The sequence below is a fragment of the Miniopterus schreibersii genome (assembly GCF_964146895.1).
Source record: "Miniopterus schreibersii genome assembly, chromosome: 16".
Lineage (NCBI taxonomy): Eukaryota > Metazoa > Chordata > Mammalia > Chiroptera > Miniopteridae > Miniopterus > Miniopterus schreibersii.
In genome coordinates this window covers 15,321,366-15,327,952 of record NC_138116.1, presented here as the reverse complement: position 1 = coordinate 15,327,952, position 6,587 = coordinate 15,321,366, and the positions used below count along the sequence as shown (strand labels likewise).

Below are 6,587 nucleotides of genomic sequence, written 5' to 3'. Positions count from 1 at the left end.
CCTCGCCACAGTGCCTCAGCAAACGCTCTTCTTAACATTTACTGAGCACTTACTATCCTCAAGATACACACTGCAAGGGCTGGAGGAGAAAGATATAAAATAATTAAAATGCAATCCCTCTCTTCAAGGGAGCTCTAATCAGCGAGACACGTTCAGGAGTAACCTAAGCAGGGGAAGCGGCTGTGGGGGTGGAACTGGGTGGAGGGGAAGTACTGAGTATGGAACAAACACTCCCCGGGCTCCCAGCGAGAACGCTGGTGCTATGACATGGAGGGCGGGGTGATGGGGGAGCAGTGCCGGAGGGGAGAAAAGGCGGGGCTGCTTGTGAACCCTATCTCTGCCTGTGGTCATCATTAGAGTCCTGTCTGGGTCTGGCCAATCGACCCATCTTTCCCCTAATACCAGAGTAATCTTCCTAAAGCAAGACTCTGATCGTTTAACTCCCTGTTCAAACGTTTGCTGCTGAATGAATCAGGCACAAAATAATTGCAGGCTTATGCTAGGAATTATGGAGAAAGCAGCTTGTAGAGATGAGACAGGCTCCAGGAAACAGCTGGAGAACAAAAAAGCAAGAACATGCTGTAAAAGTGCCGGGAGGTGGGGGACGAGCCAGCGTGTAATCAGTATGGCTAATCAAGGAGCAATAATCAGACGAGGGAAGCCCTCAGTGGACGGCCACTTGGCAAGAAAAATTAGGTGTATTAGGTGAACTTTAGGGTTCCTTTCAATTCTCAGACTCCCTTTATTTTTTGAGGTGGTTTATGCATTCATTCAACAGATACAGGCTAAGCACTTCAACAAAACACTCATTAAATATTTACTGAATGCCTTCTATGTGCCAGGAGCTCTGCTAGGCACTGGAAATAGAGCCGTGAATGAAAGACGTTGCACTTGAACTCTTACAGTGTCGTGGTCTTACCGGAGGACCACGAAGCAGAGAACCTTCTCAGCCCAAGGGCTGGGAAGATATCCCGGAGAGGTGATGTTTAAGCCAAGGCTTCAAGGCTGCACATGAGTTAGTCAGACAAAAGGCACTGAGCACCCAGGCAGAAGAATCTCATACACGGAATTCTAGAGTCAAGAGAGTATGGCAGGTCCAAGGAACTGAAAGATGTTCGAAAGACAGCGTGGAGGGTAAGTGCGAAGGTGGCAAGAAATTAGGCAAGAGGCAGGCAGAGCCAGGTTATAAAGAATTTTGCTAAAGTGTGTCAAAGAGTTGATATTTCATCTAAAGGCTTTTGGTAGCACTTAAGTAGCATTTGACAGAGTGTATCTAACCTAGTAAATAATAAATGTCTGCTGAAGAGTGGATGGATGGATGGACGGGTCTCCTTTGCAAGGGATGAGGGCTTCTGAAATGACTGACTTGAGCATTTGTTCCAGGAAGCAATGTCCCTATTAAAGGGGGCATCATCCCCTTAGGTTTGCAGAGCAAAATGAACTCATGACCCCTGTGAGGCAACCCTTAACCTTAGACGAATTACTCAGTCACCCAGCTAACCCCAGCAGATGGCACTTAAGTAAATCTGCACAAAAGTCAACATTTTTCTACAGATAAGGGTAAAATTCTACCTGGCGATCATTTAGGCTTAAGCTGAGAAAGCATAGCCTCACTCCTCCTTAATCTCTGATGGAAAAAAAATAGCCTTCTGAACCTCAAGGGCATGAATAGTGTCCCAAGTTAGATTATTTGTAGCAGCGATTTCATGGACATGTAAATCCAAGGAGAGAAGGAGAGAACAATGTTCCAGAGAGAGATTTTGCCTTTCGAATGAGAAAGAAAATGTAAGACACTTGTGAAAAGCTAAACGGAGCTCTTCCTTTGGACGTGGTGTTTTATGAGTCACTCAGCCTTGCTCAGATTCTGGAACCGCACCTGTCGGGGACCAGGGAGCTGCCAGGCGAGATTCTGTCTCTAGAAAAGGGGAAATTTTCAGGAATACAAAATGCCACTCCCAGGATTCTAATTCATTACCAGGACAAAGAGGAACACTCCACCCTCTTGTTTATAACCATGAGACTGACTTGCCACAGAGTCCCATTCAAAACTGGGGAGCTGATTTGGCTCCAGGTATAAATTACAGCACAGAGTCATTACCTAGTAGGAGGGTCCAAAATTATTTCTGAAGTCATCCCAGCTAAGCTGTCATTTGGCAGAGAGACACGATGTGAATAGAGCTTTTAGAAAGTCTTATAGCCTTTGCTAGGGGCGCGCGCGCGTGTGTGTGTGTGTGTGTGTGTGTGTGTGTGTGGCATTCATATGTGGTCTCTATCTGCACTGTCTCCCTAACACAATAAGCAGCCTGTGAAGATCACTTGCCATTTTCAGAGAGAAATGTGAAAAATGCCACATCAGTGGCTTTCTAGGAAATCCACTCTGGGTGTCTTTTCAGTCACGTAAAGCATAGCACTTTGGAAGGAGCCAGGTGCACCCGTGGGTGGCTCGCACGGAGGAAGCGCTGGCACCTTCCTCCTAAACTGAGCCTCTCGGTGTCCTAAGCCCCACATCTGCAGACAACCTCCTCGGAATCTGCTCCGACAAAAAGTCAAGCCCTGGTTGAGAAGCTCCAACTGGATTGTGAGCTTTCCTTTTTTTAATTTTTTAATTTTTTAAAAAATACGTCTTTATTGATTTCAGAGAGGGGAAGGGAGAGGGAAAGAGAAATAGAAACATCAATGATGAGAGGGAGTCATTGATCGGCTGCCTCCTGGGATCGAGCCCGCAACCCGGGCATGTGCCCTGACCTGCAATCGAACCGCGATCTCCTGGATCCTAGGTGGATGCTCAACCACTGAGCCACGCTGGCCGGGCTGGATTGGGAGCTTTCTTATTAAGATGTCCCTTGCTCCTGCTGGGAGCTTGTCAAGGATTATACAGGTGCCCTGAGATGAGGGTGCGGCTGCCACCTGTGTGCTTCTAGTCCCTGGCGGCTGTGGGAGTAAGGGGGTGACTGGCCCCGAGAGCTGCCCATCACTTGCAGTCAGACTGCTGGATGGGCTCCCCAACGCCAGCCGGAATCTCGCTCCCTGCAGTGGATGCGGTGCAAAGCTAGCTGGCTGCCTCCTGCCCCTCTGCTCATCTTTGAGTGACAGCCGGTCCCGATTCAGTCGTGTCTGCCGAGCAGCCTGTTGTCCCTGCGTTCTCTTCCTAATGGACCTCACAGACACAACAGGCTAAAGACACGGCCGAAGGCACGGCATCCTTTCCCCACACGCACGAGCGCTCGAGAGATCGAGCCTTCCCGGGGCTGCAGCCCCCAAACGCGTGTAGTTTCTGAGCCGAGCCGTCTGCCTCTCCCCTCTCTCCCTGGGCATCGTTTGCTCTTTCGTTTCGCATCGAGAGCGGCTTCGTGACCACGGGCTTCAGCTCTTGCCTGCGCTGATCCTGCTCGCATTTTATCCCCCGCACAGAATAGGAAGGAGGTTCGCGTGTCTTGCGCAGAGGCTGAGCCACAGGAGAAGGCGAAGCCAATGTGATTTATTGAATGAAAGCGCTGGACAGTCAGCAGCAACGTGCTCCTCAGCTGCCTCCAACAACCAAAACTGGTAAGTGAGATTCGTCGTTACCTTTTTTCCTGTGGATGTGGGGCTTTCTCGGTCACTGCTGATTTTTAAAATGTGTGTGTGTGTGGCTGCGGTTTATGTGATATAAAAAAAAAACCCTGCATCTTCCAAACTTAGCTGCAGGTGGTCCGTGAAGAATGAGCGAGGGCGCCACACGCACGTCCATGTGGAGGGGCGGGGGGCGGGGGGAGGGAGCCCCACTTCTGATCACTGAGCGTTTTGCTTGCAGCAGGCTTCAGGACACTGTGTGCCTGCAGAGCTGCTTAGCATCAGCTGTGAGAAATAAGTTACTCTTCTGTTGCATAAGGTCATTTTCTAATCGGGTGCCTGAGTGCCTGCAAAATACCTGTTGGGGCAGGTGAAGATGGACCCCACGATGTGAGTGCGGGCACACACCTGGGCATGCTGCCCTTTCAGGCCGTCTGCAGCCTGGCCGTGCAGGGCAGCAGGCAGCCTCTCGTCCATCCTGGGTCAGCTGCCCAGAAGTGGCCTAATGACGGTGATGCTGAGGACACCTGCCAAGGTGGCGCGGTGGGCGTGCTCCGTGCAAACCCTCCCTTGACCCACTGCCCCTTTTACACCCACGTTCCTTAAATCCTTTCTTGATTCCATGGATAAATGGTTGCTAGTGTGCACTAGGCTTGAAGTGGGATGTTCTGTGTGTCCTGTGGCCCGTGCTGGTCATTAGCCCAGCTAAGGCTGCCAGAAGTACCACTGCTAGGCAAGGCTGTTTTCTCCTATGTTGGGCCCCCCAAGTTCCCATTCTCGCTTGCTCTCTTCATTTCCTAAATCAGGTGTAAGCCAACCTCTATAGAAGGGAAAGTGAATGGAGGGAGCTACTGCTTTTCCCACCACTACCACCATGCCCCCTTCGTCTGCTGTTTGCCTGGCTCCTGTGAGACTTTACGGCAGCAGCAGCCCATCTCGGGGGGCTCAGAGGCCATATAAATGCCATACGTGGTTTAATGTCTTTGGCGCACTCTACCCGCAGTGTATCACTGGCCATTCAGACGAAGCTGTGGCCTTGGGTGCTGACAAAGACGGATGATGTTGGAACAGGGAGCAGCATGCTTCTCTAAATAAAGACCAAAGTTAGGAAATCTGAGAGATGGGTGACGTTTGGCCTAGTAGAAAGTGTCCTCAAGCTACTCAGTCACAAGGGTGGGGTAATTCTCCCATGCTTTGACCTCCTAGCAGGAAGGAGACAGAGTGTCCTCGTGGTTAGAGATGCCAGGATAGCTGCACACCTTTGCTGGTCCCCAGACTAAGCCTGTGTCTTTGGGAAGTGGCCTGACTCTCCCTGGATCTCCATCCCTCCAATCCTCCCATTCCTAATAGTTTCAAAGGAGACATGCTACACTCGATTGATGTATCCATGAGATACTTCTTAAAGCTTTCCTGCTAAAGCATGCAGCAGCTAATCAAGACCATTGTTGACTCACTTAAATGCAGAGACCGCGCATCAGAAACCCACGGGTGAGTGCACATGTGGGGAGGAGGAGATGTGTGCCCTTCCCCGTGTAAGGGACACAGAGCACGCTGAAGGACACATGATCACACTTAAGGGGCTAGAAGAGGAGAACAGAGCTGGAGAATAGCATTAAAATAACTTCAAATTCAAATAAATAAGCCATGTGAATCATTTTTTTCAATACTGATCAGTAACAACTGATTTTTCTATCCTCATGATGCCAAATACTGAAGATCTTAAGCGAGAGAGAGAGGAGAAGGGAAGGAGAGAGGGGGGAGGAAATTGTCCCATCTCTAGGATTAAGGTTCCCAAAATTCCTTCATCAGGGATTCGGTTAAATATTGCTGTCTTTGATAAAGTACAAATATCCTTAGGAGAAAGACTAATTATGCCACTGATGCCTTACCGTAAATGAATGTATTAAAATGTTTCCATCTCAGGGGAAACCCAAAGGATGGTGCATTGATATTATATTAATTCTATTGCTTTCTATTTATTTCACACCTTTCTCCAAGAACCACCCTCATAATTGTTTTACTCTTAATCAGAAAACCATGTAGCCTTTAGGACAAGCCATTTCCTTCTTTTCATGGAATGCTTGGGTTAGACAATACCATCTAGATTTCTCTAGACCCTGGAGAGCCGCACTGGGGAAGTTGAACTCACCGTCTTTCCCCTTATAACTGCACTCTTCCTCCTGTATTCCTTTTTTATTTTTCTCAGTTATTTGTGGACCATTGTACACCTGTCAACCAAGCAAACCTCACAGAAGTTAGCCTCAGGTTTCCCGATTCCTTTAGCCCCTCCATCCAGTCACTACCCAAGTTTGGTCCTTTCTGCTTCTTTCATTATTTTAAATCTGCCCCTCCCTCTCTACCCCCTTTGTCATATGCTGCAGGTGAAATCACAGGGACTGTTTCAAGAGCTTCATACTTGGCTGAACCTTGTCACTGGTTCCACCACACCCACCTCCCCTTGAAATCACCCTCTGGATGCTGCCAGGGTAATTCTCCAAAAAATGAGAATCACATTTTCCTTAAAGTTCCCTGGTGCTTCCCTTTTGTGAACCGGTCAAAGTCTATATTCATCATACAAATGGCCTGGCCCTGCTACCTCTCCAGGCTGCTTTCCCGAGGCCCTGGAGTGGTTGATGAAACCCACCACTGTGGGCACTGACCCACCAGCCACACAATGGCATTGCACATCTCCATGTCCTCACCTACGGTGTTATACCCAGATCCTTTTCTCTCCTCCCTGCTACGTGATTCCAAATCCTGCTCAGGGACCACCTTCTCTAACCCACTTCCCCACACCCCCTTCTCCCATGACCACCTCTGTCACCTGCAAAGTTAATCACTCATCCCTCCGTGTTATTTCTTTGCCTCGGGCATTTGGAAGCAGTGTTTAGAGGTTATGATCTCAGACCTAGACCCGTATTTCCAGGGTTTGAACCTCAGGTCTGCCCTCTAGTCATGCCTCAGTTCCTGACTATGCAAAATGGGTAACTGCTCGGCTGGTGTGGCTCAGTGGTTGAGCAGTGACCCATGAACCA

At 49.1% G+C, this 6,587-nt stretch overlaps 1 protein-coding gene across 1 annotated transcript in view; it reads left to right on the top strand.

Moving 5' to 3' along the window:
• Positions 1-3,084: 3,084 nt before the first annotated feature.
• The window catches only part of ANKFN1 (ankyrin repeat and fibronectin type III domain containing 1), a gene marked incomplete at its 3' end in the record, with an annotated part of 128,747 nt that continues 125,244 nt past the window's right edge, over positions 3,085-6,587 (top strand). Inside the window, exon 1 of the mRNA XM_081162062.1 lies at positions 3,085-3,546. The remainder of the gene's footprint in view (positions 3,547-6,587) is intronic.